Raw genomic sequence first — 20,000 nt, forward strand, 5'->3', positions numbered from 1 at the left:
GGTTGTGCAGCACTGCCAGAGTCTGTACCACATCATGTGCAGGTTGTGCAGCACTGCCAGAGTCTGTACCACATCATGTGCAGGTTGTGCAGCACTGCCGGAGTCTGTACCACATCATGTGCAGGTTGTGCAACACTGCCAGAGTCTGTACCACATCATGTGCAGGTTGTGCAGCACTGCCGGAGTCTGTACCACATCATGTGCAGGTTGTGCAGCACTGACAGAGTCTGTACCACATCATGTGCAGGTTGTGCAGCACTGCCGGGGTCTGTACCACATCATGTGCAGGTTGTGCAGCACTGCCGGAGTCTGTACCACATCATGTGCAGGTTCTGCAGCACTGCCAGAGTCTGTACCACATCATGTGCAGGTTGTGCAGCACTGCCTGAGTCTGTACAACATCATGTGCAGGTTGTGCAGCACTGCCGGAGTCTGTACCACATCATGTGCAGGTTGTGCAGCACTGCCGGAGTCTGTACCACATCATGTGCAGCTTGTGCAGCACTGCCAAAGTCTGTACCACATCATGTGCAGGTTGTGCAGCACTGCCAGAGTCTGTACCACATCATGTGCAGGTTGTGCAGCACTGCCGGAGTCTGTACCACATCATGTGCAGGTTGTGCAGCACTGCCGGAGTCTGTACCACATCATGTGCAGGTTGTGCAGCACTGCCGGAGTCTGTACCACATCATGTGCAGGTTGTGCAGCACTGCCAGAGTCTGTACCACATCATGTGCAGGTTGTGCAGCACTGCCGGAGTCTGTACCACATCATGTGCAGGTTGTGCAGCACTGCCAGGTTCTGTACCACATCATGTGCAGATTGTGCAGCACTGCCAGAGTCTGTACCACATCATGTGCAGGTTGTGCAGCACTGCCAGAGTCTGTACCACATCATGTGCAGGTTGTGCAGCACTGCCAGAGTCTGTACCACATCATGTGCATGTTGTGCAGCACTGCCAGAGTCTGTACCACATCATGTGCAGGTTGTGCAGCACTGCCGGAGTCTGTACCACATCATGTGCAGGTTCTGCAGCACTGCCAGAGTCTGTACCACATCATGTGCAGGTTGTGCAGCACTGCAAGAGTCTGTACCACATCATGTGCAGGTTGTGCAGCACTGCCGGAGTCTGTACCACATCATGTGCAGGTTGTGCAGCACTGCCAGAGTCTGTACCACATCATGTGCAGGTTGTGCAGCACTGCCGGAGTCTGTACCACATCATGTGCAGGTTGTGCAGCACTGCCAGAGTTTGTACCACATCATGTGCAGGTTGTGCAGTACTGCCAGAGTCTGTACCACATCATGTGCAGGTTGTGCAGCACTGCCAGAGTCTGTACCACATCATGTGCAGGTTGTGCAGCACTGCCGGAGTCTGTACTACATCATGTGCAGGTTGTGCAGCACTGCCAGAGTCTGTACCACATCATGTGCAGGTTTTGCAGCACTGCCAGAGTCTGTACCACATCATGTGCAGGTTGTGCAGCACTGCCAGAGTCTGTACCACATCATGTGCAGGTTGTGCAGCACTGCCAGAGTCTGTACCACATCATGTGCAGGTTGTGCAGCACTGCCAGAGTTTGTACCACATCATGGGCAGGTTGTGCAGCACTGCCAGAGTCTGTACCACATCATGTGCAGGTTGTGCAGCACTGCCGGAGTCTGTACCACATCATGTGCAGGTTGTGCAGCACTGCCAGAGTCTGTACCACATCATGTGCAGGTTGTGGAAATAATTATAATATCTTTATTTACTACAAGTACATGTACAAGGTATACAGTTCTAGCTGACATCAGTGACATACAAGTACATGTACAAGGTATACAGTCCTAGCTGACATCAGTGACATACAAGTACATGTACAAGGTATACAGTCCTAGCTGACATCAGTGACTATGACAAGTACATACAAGTATGTAAGGTATACAGTCCTAGCTGACATCAGTGACATACAAGTACATGTACAAGGTATACAGTCCTAGCTGACATCAGTGACATACAAGTACATGTACAAGGTATACAGTCCTAGCTGACATCAGTGACATACAAGTACATGTACAAGGTATACAGTCCTAGCTGACATCAGTGACATACAAGTACATGTATAAGGTATACAGTCCTAGCTGACATCAGTGACATACAAGTACATGTACAAGGTATACAGTCCTAGCTGACATCAGTGACATACAAGTACATGTACAAGGTATACAGTCCTAGCTGACATCAGTGACATACAAGTACATGTACAAGGTATACAGTCCTAGCTGACATCAGTGACATACAAGTACATGTACAAGGTATACAGTCCTAGCTGACATCAGTGACATACAAGTACATGTACAAGGTATACAGTCCTAGCTGACATCAGTGACATACAAGTACATGTACAAGGTATACAGTCCTAGCTGACATCAGTGACATACAAGTACATGTACAAGGTATACAGTCCTAGCTGACATCAGTGACATACAAGTACATGTACAAGGTATACAGTCCTAGCTGACATCAGTGACATACAAGTACATGTACAAGGTATACAGTCCTAGCTGACATCAGTGACATACAAGTACATGTACAAGGTATACAGTCCTAGCTGACATCAGTGACATACAAGTACATGTACAAGGTATACAGTCCTAGCTGACATCAGTGACATACAAGTACATGTACAAGGTATACAGTCCTAGCTGACATCAGTGACATACAAGTACATGTACAAGGTATACAGTCCTAGCTGACATCAGTGACATACAAGTACATGTACAAGGTATACAGTCCTAGCTGACATCAGTGACATACAAGTACATGTACAAGGTATACAGTCCTAGCTGACATCAGTGACATACAAGTACATGTACAAGGTATACAGTCCTAGCTGACATCAGTGACATACAAGTACATGTACAAGGTATACAGTCCTAGCTGACATCAGTGACATACAAGTACATGTACAAGGTATACAGTCCTAGCTGACATCAGTGACATACAAGTACATGTACAAGGTATACAGTCCTAGCTGACATCAGTGACATACAAGTACATGTACAAGGTATACAGTCCTAGCTGACATCAGTGACATACAAGTACATGTACAAGGTATACAGTCCTAGCTGACATCAGTGACATACAAGTACATGTACAAGGTATACAGTCCTAGCTGACATCAGTGACATACAAGTACATGTACAAGGTATACAGTCCTAGCTGACATCAGTGACATACAAGTACATGTACAAGGTATACAGTCCTAGCTGACATCAGTGACATACAAGTACATGTACAAGGTATACAGTCCTAGCTGACATCAGTGACATACAAGTACATGTACAAGGTATACAGTCCTAGCTGACATCAGTGACATACAAGTACATGTACAAGGTATACAGTCCTAGCTGACATCAGTGACATACAAGTACATGTACAAGGTATACAGTCCTAGCTGACATCAGTGACATACAAGTACATGTACAAGGTATACAGTCCTAGCTGACATCAGTGACATACAAGTACATGTACAAGGTATACAGTCCTAGCTGACATCAGTGACATACAAGTACATGTACAAGGTATACAGTCCTAGCTGACATCAGTGACATACAAGTACATGTACAAGGTATACAGTCCTAGCTGACATCAGTGACATACAAGTACATGTACAAGGTATACAGTCCTAGCTGACATCAGTGACATACAAGTACATGTACAAGGTATACAGTCCTAGCTGACATCAGTGACATACAAGTACATGTACAAGGTATACAGTCCTAGCTGACATCAGTGACATACAAGTACATGTACAAGGTATACAGTCCTAGCTGACATCAGTGACATACAAGTACATGTACAAGGTATACAGTCCTAGCTGACATCAGTGACATACAAGTACATGTACAAGGTATACAGTCCTAGCTGACATCAGTGACATACAAGTACATGTACAAGGTATACAGTCCTAGCTGACATCAGTGACATACAAGTACATGTACAAGGTATACAGTCCTAGCTGACATCAGTGACATACAAGTACATGTACAAGGTATACAGTCCTAGCTGACATCAGTGACATACAAGTACATGTACAAGGTATACAGTCCTAGCTGACATCAGTGACATACAAGTACATGTACAAGGTATACAGTCCTAGCTGACATCAGTGACATACAAGTACATGTACAAGGTATACAGTCCTAGCTGACATCAGTGACATACAAGTACATGTACAAGGTATACAGTCCTAGCTGACATCAGTGACATACAAGTACATGTACAAGGTATACAGTCCTAGCTGACATCAGTGACATACAAGTACATGTACAAGGTATACAGTCCTAGCTGACATCAGTGACATACAAGTACATGTACAAGGTATACAGTCCTAGCTGACATCAGTGACATACAAGTACATGTACAAGGTATACAGTCCTAGCTGACATCAGTGACATACAAGTACATGTACAAGGTATACAGTCCTAGCTGACATCAGTGACATACAAGTACATGTACAAGGTATACAGTCCTAGCTGACATCAGTGACATACAAGTACATGTACAAGGTATACAGTCCTAGCTGACATCAGTGACATACAAGTACATGTACAAGGTATACAGTCCTAGCTGACATCAGTGACATACAAGTACATGTACAAGGTATACAGTCCTAGCTGACATCAGTGACATACAAGTACATGTACAAGGTATACAGTCCTAGCTGACATCAGTGACATACAAGTACATGTACAAGGTATACAGTCCTAGCTGACATCAGTGACATACAAGTACATGTACAAGGTATACAGTCCTAGCTGACATCAGTGACATACAAGTACATGTACAAGGTATACAGTCCTAGCTGACATCAGTGACATACAAGTACATGTACAAGGTATACAGTCCTAGCTGACATCAGTGACATACAAGTACATGTACAAGGTATACAGTCCTAGCTGACATCAGTGACATACAAGTACATGTACAAGGTATACAGTCCTAGCTGACATCAGTGACATACAAGTACATGTACAAGGTATACATTCCTAGCTGACATCAGTGACATACAAGTACATGTACAAGGTATACAGTCCTAGCTGACATCAGTGACATACAAGTACATGTACAAGGTATACAGTCCTAGCTGACATCAGTGACATACAAGTACATGTACAAGGTATACAGTCCTAGCTGACATCAGTGACATACAAGTACATGTACAAGGTATACAGTCCTAGCTGACATCAGTGACATACAAGTACATGTACAAGGTATACAGTCCTAGCTGACATCAGTGACATACAAGTACATGTACAAGGTATACAGTCCTAGCTGACATCAGTGACATACAAGTACATGTACAAGGTATACAGTCCTAGCTGACATCAGTGACATACAAGTACATGTACAAGGTATACAGTCCTAGCTGACATCAGTGACATACAAGTACATGTACAAGGTATACAGTCCTAGCTGACATCAGTGACATACAAGTACATGTACAAGGTATACAGTCCTAGCTGACATCAGTGACATACAAGTACATGTACAAGGTATACAGTCCTAGCTGACATCAGTGACATACAAGTACATGTACAAGGTATACAGTCCTAGCTGACATCAGTGACATACAAGTACATGTACAAGGTATACAGTCCTAGCTGACATCAGTGACAAGTACATGTACAAGGTATACAGTCCTAGCTGACATCAGTGACATACAAGTACATGTACAAGGTATACAGTCCTAGCTGACATCAGTGACATGCAAGTACATGTACAAGGTATACAGTCCTAGCTGACATCAGTGACATACAAGTACATGTACAAGGTATACAGTCCTAGCTGACATCAGTGACATGCAAGTACATGTACAAGGTATACAGTCCTAGCTGACATCAGTGACATACAAGTACATGTACAAGGTATACAGTCCTAGCTGACATCAGTGACATACAAGTACATGTACAAGGTATACAGTCCTAGCTGACATCAGTGACATACAAGTACATGTACAAGGTATACAGTCCTAGCTGACATCAGTGACATACAAGTACATGTACAAGGTATACAGTCCTAGCTGACATCAGTGACATACAAGTACATGTACAAGGTATACAGTCCTAGCTGACATCAGTGACATACAAGTACATGTACAAGGTATACAGTCCTAGCTGACATCAGTGACATACAAGTACATGTACAAGGTATACAGTCCTAGCTGACATCAGTGACATACAAGTACATGTACAAGGTATACAGTCCTAGCTGACATCAGTGACATACAAGTACATGTACAAGGTATACAGTCCTAGCTGACATCAGTGACATACAAGTACATGTACAAGGTATACAGTCCTAGCTGACATCAGTGACATACAAGTACATGTACAAGGTATACAGTCCTAGCTGACATCAGTGACATACAAGTACATGTACAAGGTATACAGTCCTAGCTGACATCAGTGACATACAAGTACATGTACAAGGTATACAGTCCTAGCTGACATCAAGTACATGTACATACAGTTCTAGTGACATCAGTGACATACATGTACAAAGTATACAGTCCTAGCTGACATCAGTGACATACAAGTACATGTACAAAGTATACAGTCCTAGCTGACATCAGTGACATACAACTACATGTACAAGGTATACAGTCCTAGCTGACATCAGTGACATACAAGTACATGTACAAGGTATACAGTCCTAGCTGACATCAGTGACATACAAGTACATGTACAAGGTATACAGTCCTAGCTGACATCAGTGACATACAAGTACATGTACAAGGTATACAGTCCTAGCTGACATCAGTGACATACAAGTACATGTACAAGGTATACAGTCCTAGCTGACATCAGTGACATACAAGTACATGTACAAGGTATACAGTTCTAGCTGATATCAGTGACATACAAGTACATGTACAAGGTATACAGTCCTAGCTGACATCAGTGACATACAAGTACATGTACAAGGTATACAGTCCTAGCTGACATCAGTGACATACAAGTACATGTACAAGGTATACAGTCCTAGCTGACATCAGTGACATACAAGTACATGTACAAGGTATACAGTTCTAGCTGACATCAGTGACATACAAGTACATGTACAAGGTATACAGTCCTAGCTGACATCAGTGACATACAAGTACATGTACAAGGTATACAGTCCTAGCTGACATCAGTGACATACAAGTACATGTACAAGGTATACAGTCCTAGCTGACATCAGTGACATACAAGTACATGTACAAGGTATACAGTCCTAGCTGACATCAGTGACATACAAGTACATGTACAAGGTATACTGTCCAAGCTGACATTTGTTATGGAGAGCATTTCGGGCAAATTAGGTCAGTGTCCCAGGATGCGACCCACACCAGTCGACTAACACCCAGGTACCAATTTTAATGATAAGTGAACATGGACAACCGGTGTAAGGAAACACGCCCAATGTTTCTACCCTCGCCGGGAATCAAACCCGGACATCTCAACGTGTAAAGCGAGAGCTTCACACGCTGAGGGGTCCGAGATCCAAGGTCTTGGATCCGGGTCCAAGATTTATGTCGGCTGAAACCTCCAGAGAACAACATATTACCTCATGCCAAGAGACGACGCTAAAAAAAAAAAAGGCGCTGACTCTGATGGAGACACTGATAGTGACCTGATGAAGTTCACACAGGCAGCTAGACTTATTATCAAGGAAAGTACTACATTGTCTTACTTGGAAGCCGCAGCCACAGCCACAGCCAAGCCACAGCCACAGGAACAGCCACAGGAACAGCCACAGGCACAGGCACAGCCACAGCCACAGCCACAGCCACAGCCACAGCCACAGCCACAGCCACAGGCACAGCCACAGCCACAGTCACAGCCACAGCCACAGCCACAGCCACAGTCACAGCCTCAGCCACAGCCACAGCCAACAGCCACAGCCACAGCCACAGCCACAGCCACAGCCTCAGCCAACAGCCACAGCCACAGCCACAGCCACAGCCACAGCCACAGCCACAGCCACAGCCTCAGCCACAGCCACAGCCACAGCCACAGCCACAGCCACAGCCTCAGCCACAGCCACAGCCACAGCCACAGCCACAGCCTCAGCCACAGCCACAGCCACAGCCACAGCCACAGCCTCAGCAACAGCCACAGCCACAGCCACAGCCACAGCCACAGCTACAGCCACAGCATCAGTCACAGCCACAGCCACAGCCACAGCTACAGCCACAGCCTCAGCCACAGCCACAGCCACAGCCACAGCCACAGCCTCAGCCACAGCCACAGCCACAGCCACAGCCACAGCCTCAGTCACAGCCACAGCCGCAGCCTCAGCCACAGCCACAGCCACAGCCACAGCCACAGCCTCAGCCACAGCCACAGCCACAGCCACAGCCACAGCTACAGCCACAGCCTCAGCCACAGCCACAGCCACAGCCACAGCCACAGCCACAGCCTCAGCCACAGCCACAGCCACAGCCACAGCCAACAGCCACAGCCACAGCCACAGCCACAGCCAACAGCCACAGCCACAGCCACAGCCACAGCCTCAGCCACAGCCACAGCCATAGCCACAGCCAACAGCCACAGTTACAGCCACAGTCACAGCCACAGTCACAGCCAACAGCCACAGCCAACGGCCTCAGCCACAGTCACAGCCACAGCCACAGCCACAACCACAGCCCACAGCCACAGCCACAGTCACAGCCAACAGCCACAGCCACAGTAACAGCCAACAGTAACAGCCAACAGCCACAGCCAACAGCCACAGCCACAGCCACAGCCACAGCCACAGTCACAGCCACAGCCAACAGTCACAGCCACAGCCACAGTCACAGCCAACAGCCACAGCCACAGTCAAAGCCAACAGCCACAGCCACAGCCACAGCCACAACCACAGCCAACAGCCACAGCCACAGCCACAGTCAAAGCCACAGTCACAGCCAACAGCCACAGTCACAGCCACAGCCAACAGCGAGGCTTACTCCTACAGTACCTGATACCACCACCATCTAACTTTTCAGCTCGACTTTCCAGGTTCCATCCATTTGTCTCTCTCTCTCTCTCTCTCTCTCTCTCTCTCTCTCTCTCTCTCTCTCTCTCTCTCTCTCCACTCTCTCTCTCTCTCTCTCTCCTCTCTCTCTCTCTCTCTCTCTCTCTCTCTCTCTCCCTCTCTCTCTCTCTCTCTCTCTCTCTCTCTCTCTCTCTCTCTCTCTCTCTCTCTCTCTCTCTCTCTCTCAAACTCCTAAAAATATTTGTCTATTCATCTGTGTGAACTGAAAACAAAATCCCTGGTGGATGAAACGGCTTCACAATAAAATAACACCGTATATTGTGTCTCATTTACACACGAGCGTTGTTAGACAATGAGACAGTGGGAAACTTAGGTATAACAAACTTGAAATGAGGAGGATGTCGTCATCTGACTGTGGATTCCAACACTTGAGTCTCCGGGTAACTGGCTGCCAACACTGTGGATTCCAACACTTGAGTCTCCGGGTAACTGGCTGCCAACACTGTGGATTCCAACACTTGAGTCTCCGGGTAACTGGCTGCCAACACTGTGGATTCCAACACTTGAGTCTCCGGGTAACTGGCTGCCAACACTGTGGATTCCAACACTTGAGTCTCCGGGTAACTGGCTGCCAACACTGTGGATTCCAACACTTGAGTCTCCGGGTAACTGGCTGCCAACACTGTGGATTCCAACACTTGAGTCTCCGGGTAACTGGCTGCCAACACTGTGGATTCCAACACTTGAGTCTCCGGGTAACTGGCTGCCAACACTGTGGATTCCAACACTTGAGTCTCCGGGTAACTGGCTGCCAACACTGTGGATTCCAACACTTGAGTCTCCGGGTAACTGGCTGCCAAAACTGTGGGTTCCAGCACTTGAGCCTCCGGGTAGCTGGCTGCCAACACTGTGGGTTCCAGCACTTGAGCCTCCGGGTAGCTGGCTGCCAACACTGCGGGTTTCAGCACGAGAGCCTCTGGGTAGCTGGCTGCCAACACTGTGGGTTTCAGCACTTGAGCCTCCAGGTAACTGGCTGCCGAAACTGGGTTCCAGAACTTGAGCCTCCTGGGTAGCTGGCCGCCAACACTGTGGGTTCTAGCACTTGAGCCTCCGGGTAGCTGGCTGCCAACACTGTGGGTTCCAACACTTGAGTCTCCGGGTAACTGGCTGCCAACACTGTGGGTTCCAGCACTTGAGCCTCGGGGTAGCTGGCTGCCAACACTGTGGGTTCCAGCACTTGAGCCTCCGGGTAGCTGGCTGCCAACACTGTGGGTTCCAACACTTGAGCCTCCGGGTAGCTGGCTGCCAACACTGTGGGTTCCAGCACTTGAGCTTCCGGGTAGCTGGCTGCCAACACTGTGGGTTCCAGCACTTGAGCCTCCGGGTAGCAGGCTGCCAACACTCTGGGTTCCAGCATTTGAGCCAACGGGTAGCTGGCTGCCAACACTGTGGGTTCCAGCACTTGAGCCAACGGGTAGCTGGCTGCCAACACTGTGAGTTCCAACACTTCAGCCTCCGGGTAGCCGGCTGCCAACACTTTGGGTTTAAACACTTGAGTCTCCGGGTAGCTGGCTGCCAACACTGTGGGTTCCAGGACTTGAGCCTTCGGGTAACTGGCTCCCAACACTGTGGGATCCAGCACTTGAGCCTCCGGGTAACTGGCTGCCAACACTGTGAGTTCCAATACTTGAGCTTCCGGGTAACTGGCTGCCAACACTGTGGATTCTGACACCTGAGCCTCCGGGTAACTGGCTGCCAACACTGTGGGTTCCAGCATTTGAGCCAACGGGTAGCTGGCTGATAACACTGTGAGTTCCAACACTTCAGCCTCCGGGTAGCAGGCTGCCAACACTTTGGGTTCCAACACTTGAGTCTCCCGGTAGCTGGCTGCCAACACTGTGGGCTCCAGCATTTGAGCCTCCGGGTAGCTGGCTCCCAACACTGTGGGTCCCAGCACTTGAACCTCCGGGTAACTGGCTGCCAACACTGTGAGTTCCAATACTTGAGACTCCGGGTAACTGGCTGCCAACACTGTGGATTCCAGCACTTGAGCTTCCGGGTAGCCGGCTGCCAACACTGTGGGTTCCAGCACTTGAGCCTCCGGGTAGCTGGCTGCCAACACTGTGGGTTCCAGCACTTGAGCCTCCGGGTAGCTGGCTGCCAACACTGTGGGTTCCAACACTTGAGCCTCCGGGTAGCTGGCTGCCAACATTGTGGGTTCCAGCACTTGAGCCTCCGGGTAGCTGGCTGCCAACACTGTGGGTTCCAGCACTTGAGCTTCCGGGTAGCTGGCTGCCAACACTGTGGGTTCCAGCACTTGTGCCTCCGGGTAGCTGGCTGCCAACACTGTGGGTTCCAGCACTTGAGCCTCCGGGTAGCTGGCTGCCAACACTGTGGGGTCAAGCACTTGAGCCTCCGGGTAGCTGGCTGCCAACACTGTGGGTTTCAGCACTTGAGCCTCCGGGTTACTGGCTGCCAACACTGTGGCATCCAGCACTTGAGCCTCCGGGTAGCCGGCTGCCAACACTGTGGGTTCCAGCACTTGAGATACCCGGTAACTGGCTGCCAACACTTTGGATTCCAGCACTTGAGCCTCCGTGTAGCTGGCTGCCAACACTGTGGGTTCTGACACATGAGCCTCCGGGTAACTGGCTGCCAACACTGTGGGTTCCAGCATTTGAGCCAACGGGTAGCTGGCTGATAACACTGTGCGTTCCAACACTTCAGCCTCCGGGTAGCCGGCTGCTAACACTTTGGGTTCCAACACTTGAGTCTCCTGGTAGCTGGCTGCCAACACTGTGGGCTCCAGCACTTGAGACTCCGGGTAGCTGGCTCCCAACACTGTGGGTTCCAGCACTTGAGCCTCCGGGTAACTGGCTGCCAACACTGTGAGTTCCAATACTTGAGCCTCCGGGTAACTGGCTGCCAACACTGTGGATTCCAGCACTTGAGCCTCCGGGTAGCCGGCTGCTAACACTTTGGGTTCCAACACTTGAGTTTCCTGGTAGCTGGCTCCCAACACTGTGGGTTCCAGCACTTGAGCCTCCGGGTAACTGGCTGCCAACACTGTGAGTTCCAACACTTGAGCCTCCGGGTAACTGGCTGCCAACACTGTGGATTCCAGCACTTGAGCCTCCGGGTAGCCGGCTGCCAACACTGTGGGTTCCAGCACTTGAGCCTCCGGGTAGCTGGCTGCCAACACTCTGGGTTCCAGCATTTGAGCCGACGGGAAGGTGGCTGCCAACACTGTGGGTTCCAGCACTTGTGCCAACGGGTAGCTGGCTGCCAACACTGTGAGTTCCGACACTTCAGCCTCCGGATAGCCGGCTGCCAACACTTTGGGTTTAAACACTTGAGTCTCCGGGTAGCTGGCTGCCATCACTGTGGGTTCCAACACTTGAGCCTCTGGGTAACTGGCTCCCAACACTGTGGGTTCCAGCACTTGAGCCTCCGGGTAACTGGCTGCGAACACTGTGAGTTCCAATACTTGAGCTTCCGGGTAACTGGCTGCCAACACTCTGGGTTCTGACACCTGAGCCTCCGGGTAACTGGCTGCCAACACTGTGGGTTCCAGCATTTGAGCCAACGGGTTGCTGGCTGATAACACTGTGAGTTCCAACACTTCAGCCTCCGGGTAGCCGGCTGCCAACACTTTGGGATCCAACACTTGAGTCTCCGGGTAGCTGGTTGCCAACACTGTGGGCTCCAGCACTTGAGCCTCCGGGTAGCTGTCTCCCAACACTGTGGGTTCCAGCACATGAGCCTCCGGGTAACTGGCTGCCAACACTGTGAGTTCCAATACTTGAGCCTCCGGGTAACTGGCTGCCAACACTGTGGATTCCAGCACTTGAGCCTCCTGGTAGCCGGCTGCCAACACTGTGGGTTCCAGCACTTGAGCCTCCTGGTAGCTGGCTGCCAACACTGTGGGTTCTAGCACTTGAGCCTCCGGGTAGCTGGCTGCCAACACTGTGGGTTCAAGCACTTGATCTTCCGGGTACCTGTCTGCCAACACTGTGGGTTCCAGCACTTGAGCCTCCTGGTAACTGGCTGCCAGCACTGTGAGTTCCAATACTTGAGCCTACGGGTAACTGGCTGCCAGCACTGTGGGTTCCAGCACTTGAGCCTCCGGGTAGCTGGCTGCCAACATTGTGGGTTCCAGCACTTGAGCCTCCGGGTAGCTGGCTGCCAACACTGTGGGTTCCAGCATTTGAGCTTCCGGGTAGCTGGCTGCCAACACTGTGGGTTCCAGCACTTTTGCCTCCGGGTAGCTGGCTGCCAACACTGTGGGTTCCAACACTTGAGCCTCCGGGTAGCTGGCTGCCAACACTGTGGGTTCCAGCACTTGAGCCTCCGGGTAGCTGGTTGCCAACACTCTGGGTTCCAGCACTTGAGCCTCCGTGTAGCTGGCTGCCAACACTGTGGGTTCCAGCACTTGAGCCTCCGGGTAGCTGGCTGCCAACACTGTGGGTTCCAGCACTTGAGCCTCCGGGTAGCTGGCTGCCAACACTGTGGGTTTCAGCACTTGAGCCTCCGGGTAGCTGGCTCCCAATACTGTGGGTTTCAGCACTTGAGCCTCCGGGTTACTCGCTGCCAACACTGGGTTCCAGCACTTGAGCCTCAGGGTAGCCGGCTGCCAACACTGTGGGTTCCAGCACTTGAGCCTCCGGGTAGCTGGCTGCCAACACTGTGGGTTCCAGCACTTGAGCCTCCCTGTAGCCGGCTGCCAACACTGTGGGTTCCAGCACTTGAGCCTCCGGGTAGCTGGCTGCCAACACTGTTGGTTCCAACACTTGAGCCTCCGGGTAGCTGGCTGCCAACACTGTGGGTTCCAGCACTTGAACCTCCTGGTAGCTGGCTGCCAACATTGCGAATTCCAACACTTCAGCCTCCGGGTAGCCGGCTGCCAACACTGTGGGTTCCGGCACTTGAGCCTGCGGGTAGCTGGCTCCCAACACTGTGGGTTCCAGCACTTGAGCCTCCGGGCAGCTGGCTGCCAACACTGTGGGTTCCAGCACTTGAGCCTCCTGATAACTGGCTGCCAACACTGTGAGTTAAAATACTTGAGCCTCCGGGTAACTGGCTGCCAACACTATGGATTCCAGCACTTGAGCCTCCGGGTAGCTGGCTGCCAACATTGTGAGTTCCAACACTTCAGCCTCCGGGTAGCCGGCTGCCAACACTTTGGGTTTCAACACTTGAGTCTCCGGGTAGCTGGCTGCCAACACTGTGGGTTCCAGCACTTGAGCCTGCGGGTAGCTGGCTCCCAACACTGTTGGTTTCAGCACTTGAGCCTCCGTGTAGCTGGCTGCCAACACTGTGAGTTCCAATACTTGAGCCTCCGGGTAACTGGCTGCCAACACTGTGGGTTCCAGCACTTGAGCCTCCGGATAGCTGGTTGCCAACACTGTGGGTTCCAGCACTTGAGCCTCCGGGTAGCTGGCTCCCAACACTGTGGGTTCCAGCGCTTGAGCCTCCGGGTAACTGGCTGCCAACACTGTGAGTTCCAATACTTGAGCCTCCGGGTAGCTGGCTGCCAACACTGAGGGTTCTGACACCTGAGTCTCCGGGTAACTGGCTGCCAACATTGTGGATTCCAGCATTTGAGCCTCCGAGTAGCCGGCTGCCAACACTGTGGGTTCCAGCACTTGTGTCTCCGGGTAGCTGGCTGCCAACACTCTGGGTTCCAGCACTTGAGCCTCCGGGTAACTGGCTGCCAACACTGTGGGTTCCAGCACTTGAGCCTCCTGGTAGCCGGCTGCCAACACTGTGGGTTCCAGCACTTGAGCCTTCGGGTAGCTGGTTGCCAACACTGTTGGTTCCAGAACTTGAGCCTCCAGGTAGCTTGGTGCCAACACTGTGGGTTCCAGCACTTGAGCCTCCGGGTAACTGGCTGCCAACACTGTGGGTTCCAGCACTTGAGCCTCCGGGTATCTGGCTGCCAACACTGTGGGTTCCAGGAATTGAGCTTCCGGTTAGCCTGCTGCCAACACTGTGGGTTCCAACACTTGAGCCTCCGGGTAACTGGCTGCCAACACTGTGGGTTCTAGCACTTGAGCCTCCGCGCAGATGGCTGCCAACACTGTGGGTTCCAGCACTTGAGCCTCCGGGTAACTGGCTGCCAACACTGTGGGTTCCAGCACTTGAGCCTCCGGGTAACTGGCTGCCAACACTGTGAGTTCCAATACTTGAGCCTCAGGGTAGCTGGCTGCCAACAATGAGGGTTCTGTCACCTGAGTCTCCGGGTAACTGGCTGCCAACACTGTGGGTTCCAGCACTTGAGCCTCCGGGTAGCTGGCTGCCCACACTGTGGGTTCCAGCACTTGTGCCTCCGGGTAGCTGGCTGCCAACACTGTGGGTTCCAGCACTTGAGCCTCCGGGTAGCTGGCTGCCAACACTGTTGGTTCCAACACTTGAGCCTCCAGGTAACTGGCTGCCAACACTGTGGGTTCTGACACCTGAGCCTCCGGGTAACTGGCTGCCAACACTTTGGGTTCCAGCACTTGAGCCTCCGGGTAGCTGGCTGCCAATACTGTGGGTTCCAGCACTTGAGCCTCCGGGTAGCTGGCTGCCAACACTGTGGTTTCCAGGACTTTAGCCTCCGGGTAGCTGGCTGCCAACACTGTGGGTTCCAACACTTGAGCCTCCGTGTAGCTGGCTGCCAACACTGTGGGTTCCAATACTTTAGCCTCCGGGTAACTGGCTGCCAACACTGTGGGTTCTGCTGCCAACACTGTGGGTTCCAACACTTGAGCCTCCGGTTAGCCGGCTGCCGAAACTGTGAGTTCCAACACTTGAGTCTCCGGGTAGCTGGCTGCCAACACTGTGGGTTCCAACACTTGAGTCTCCGGGTAGCTGGCTGCCAACACTGTGGGTTCCAACACTTGAGTCTCCGGGTAGCTGGCTGCCAACACTGTGGGTTCCAACACTATTTTCACTCGATATTATCGATAACATTCAATATAATGAGTCTTTTTTCCTTTAATTCTTGCTTTATACTCGTACATTATATAATCCATAAGCTTAATGTCAATAGCCATCCCCTAGTACATGAAAAAATTAAAAAAATCCTTGTATGGAACTGTGCACTTCAGTTCCAGTGACTTCGTGTTTGTCTGTTGTTCGTATGCGCACATATCTGAGATAAGACGCTGCACACTAAGTATAGAGAGCACTGTCGCTGACGCAGTGCCGACCTTGTTGTGCAGTGTAAGGTAGTGTTTCTTTTTTGACTCAGCGACGTGCGTTGTGCTTAAAAACCATGTACCATATTCTTGAATGTTATAAAGTGTAGAATTAGATGACTATCATGCTTCCAGCATTCACATTGAAGCATTTACAGGAGTCCTCTTGCAGCCGCCGAGGTGAGAAGACTTCTTCGTTCCTGCTCTGAGCACTTTGCTTCGAGTTTTTTCTTGGGTTATCCTGAGTAATTCTCGACCAGATCTGAGAGGAAACTTGCTTGCAGTCACTTCGAGCACCATCCCATCAAGAGGGTAAGGCGGTGACTTGGTTGCTTGTTCACCCTACAGTTGCCCCTCCTACAGTGCCCCACCCTCCCCCTAACCCTCACTTACAACAAACACAGCCACAAGGTTCTTCCTCACTCCCCATGTCTCAGGGGTCCTCAGCCGGGGATATGACGAGAGCTCAACTAATGTATATGATGGCCCAGGATATAGCAGGTGGTGATATTCAACTCTGTTCTAATGTTTTCAATGATTTGTTAAGGGCTAATGGGATCAGTCCCATTAAAATCCAAGACAATATTAAGTTTATTATGGCCCAGCCAGCCGCGCATACCCAGGTTGTCAACTCCCCTCAACCCGATGAGTCAATACCTGACCCTACTCATGCCCCAGAGATTGGTGCTTATTCTTCCACTATTGCAACTGATCCTGTTGAACAAGAACAAGAACTTCCCCAGGGTACTTCACCTGGCCTAGCAAATTTTCCCTTGGAGCCTCCACGGTCTCCCTTGGAGCCTCCACGGTCTCCCTTGGAGCCTCCACGGTCTCCCTTTGACACTCAAGTGTCTCTGCTTCCTGACACTGGGAATATCACACCTCAGTTATCTGATGATGACTAATGTTTCTGTTGATATTACCAACTCTAGCGAGGATGGTGACATAGTACGCAAGCAACTACTCAGAATTATCCTCTTCCCCTTTACGAGTCTAGTAGGGAGTGTGAGTGTTCCAATTATGATGTTACTTGCAGACGTTCAGACCGCAGTACACGTGCGAAATGCAAGAAACAATGGGGATTACAATTTTCCAACTTAATTAATGTTCAACATTTCTTTAATAACCGTTACCTCCTTGAAGTTGAACTGCACAATTACAACCCTGATGTTATCCTCCTGAATGAGACATCTGCGGGAGTTGATCAACATATCAAATTACGTGGTTACTCTACTGTGGAGAAATCGAGAGGACCCCACAGTGGCGTGGCCGTCTAGGGTTAAATTAGGCTATGCGTTTCGAAATATTCACGTTGACGAGGATAACATTCTTGCAATTGATCTGACGACATCTCATGGCCAACTATTGATAGGAACTGGATATTTTCCTCCGAGACAACCATATATAGAGTCCATTCCCCTACATCGGATATTAAGCAGAAATATTCCTACAATTCTGGCGGGAGATTTTAATGCCCATCAACCTGCACTCTTGAACTGGAGTTGGTAATCCGCTGGGCGACTTGAAAGGAAAACAATTATTTAATATCATGACAGCCAGGAATCTGTCATTTCAAGGCCCATTCTTTAAGTCGTATGTCGGTCCTCATCCGGGGACACCAGATGTAGTCTTGACCAACAGAGATTGTGACCTCTTCCATTATCGAGTCTCTCCTGGTGGGAACGTACGATCTGACCTTATCCCTGTTATAATACAGCTACGAGCTTCTCCATTTAGAATGCCTGTACCTCCTAAACCCAATCTCAACACCCTAGGATTTGATTCCTTCAGGGCAATTGTTGGTGACGATGAAATTTTTTCGTTTGAAAATTTACCTTTCACTGCAATTGACGACGCGATCAGGTCCCTTCAGAATGAAATAATTAATGCTACTAATGCAACTTGCCAGTTAGCTTCCACAAAGATCTACCAACAATATAAACCTACGAGGGAAATTAGAGACTGTATGAAAAATTATCAAAGAGAATGTCGAAGGCATCTTCAAACGCGGCAACCACCAGTAGCTACACTGCAGAGGTTGAGCAGGACTTAATTAACATTATTAGTCATCACAACGAGACTTATGGAAATTTTTAGTTCTCCAAGCTAACCAGTATAAACGTCAACCTGCAAAATTTTGGAGCAAAATCAGGCAACTTTTAGGGGCAAAGCACAAGGCTCCAAGTTACCTAATTCATACCTTCACTGATGATGATGAGGAGGTTGGGATAAAGCTTGATGATCCACAGGACCAGGCTAATCTGATGGGTGATGTGTGGGAGAAAATTCTCTCCCACAATAACAGTCGTCGATATAATAATAATCACTATCAGTTGGTCAATGAATGGAGAGATGATAACTTAGCTGATCTCCAACCACTACTTTTCATCGATACATCAACTCTTGAAGATACCCACCAGCTTACTAGACCTATCACACTACTTGTGATGAGTCAGGTTATTGGAAGAATGCGAAATAGAGCCCCTGGTCTCTCTGGAATAACAATGAAACAAATAAAGTTCCTACCCAGAAATTGTAAACAGTTTTTGGTCAATGTCTTTAATGCCATCTTGGCCTCCGTACATTTTCCAGTGGTTTTTAAGACTGCTAGGATGATCTTTCTTACTAAACCCCATAAAGACATCCACCAACCTGGGAACTATAGACCTATATCCTTACTTGAAGTCACTGGCAAAGTTCTTGAGATCATTTCTAATAGATTGAAGTATTAAATGGAGTTTAATCATCTCTTTACAGAAAAACAATTTGGCTTTAGAACACATAGAGGTGCCCATCATGCAATAAATATTATTTTCGATGCTGTAACAAGCCTGAAACATCAGGGCAATCTTGTCCTAATTACCACCAGAGATGTTCATAAAGCTTTCGATAACTTATAGCATGATGGTCTTATATACAAACTTATTGACCTACCAGACCATAACTGGACTTTTCTCAGATTAATATATAACTTCTTATCTCACAGAAAAATCATTCCCACCTCTCACGGCAGGTCGACAGAGCCTTTTATACCGACCGCTGGTGTCCCGCAAGGCTCATGTCTTAGCCCAATACTATTCAACATTTATGTAAATGATCTTCCTCAACCGGAGTTCAATAATACAATTATAACGCAATTTGCAGTTGATGTTATCCATGTCGTCTCGTTAACCCCTGTAACAGGGAAATATAAGTATGAGAGAGTCAGAAAAAAATGAATGCTGAACTTCGTCGAACATCTAATTGGGAAAAGAAATGGAGAATTACGACTAATCCTGACAAGGTCCTTGTTAGCACGATAGGATGTTTTGCCTCAACCATCGAAGATAAAGGAGGTATCTCCATCAGAGGTACACCTGTAGCCATTAGAAACCCTAACAAGATCTTGGGATATGAAATAGACAGGCTGCTCCACTCAACATCTCACGTCAGTAAAAAGATCTATAGATTTGATCAAGTCCCTTCCCACGTCAAAAAACATCTGTACAAAATGATGATAAGACCTATACTCGAATACCCATGTGTCCCAACGTCGTTAACAGCAAAGATCAACATGCTACGGTTACAACGGGTCCAGAATAGAGCTCTCCGCTTTATTACGGGTACCAGGAGGAGAGACGGAATCAGAATGGCAGATTTACACATCCAACAGGATATTGCTGCCCTAAATGTACGCCTTGATATGCTGAAGAAGAGGCAACTCTATGCAGTGCAAGAACTCTATATACCAGATAGAGAACATCCTCTCCAAGTTGAAAATACTACCGACTATATCATTAACAGTCCTCCTCACAGGACCCAAAGAATGA

This window comes from Cherax quadricarinatus, chromosome 6 (assembly GCF_038502225.1).
Source record: "Cherax quadricarinatus isolate ZL_2023a chromosome 6, ASM3850222v1, whole genome shotgun sequence".
Taxonomy (NCBI): domain Eukaryota; kingdom Metazoa; phylum Arthropoda; class Malacostraca; order Decapoda; family Parastacidae; genus Cherax; species Cherax quadricarinatus.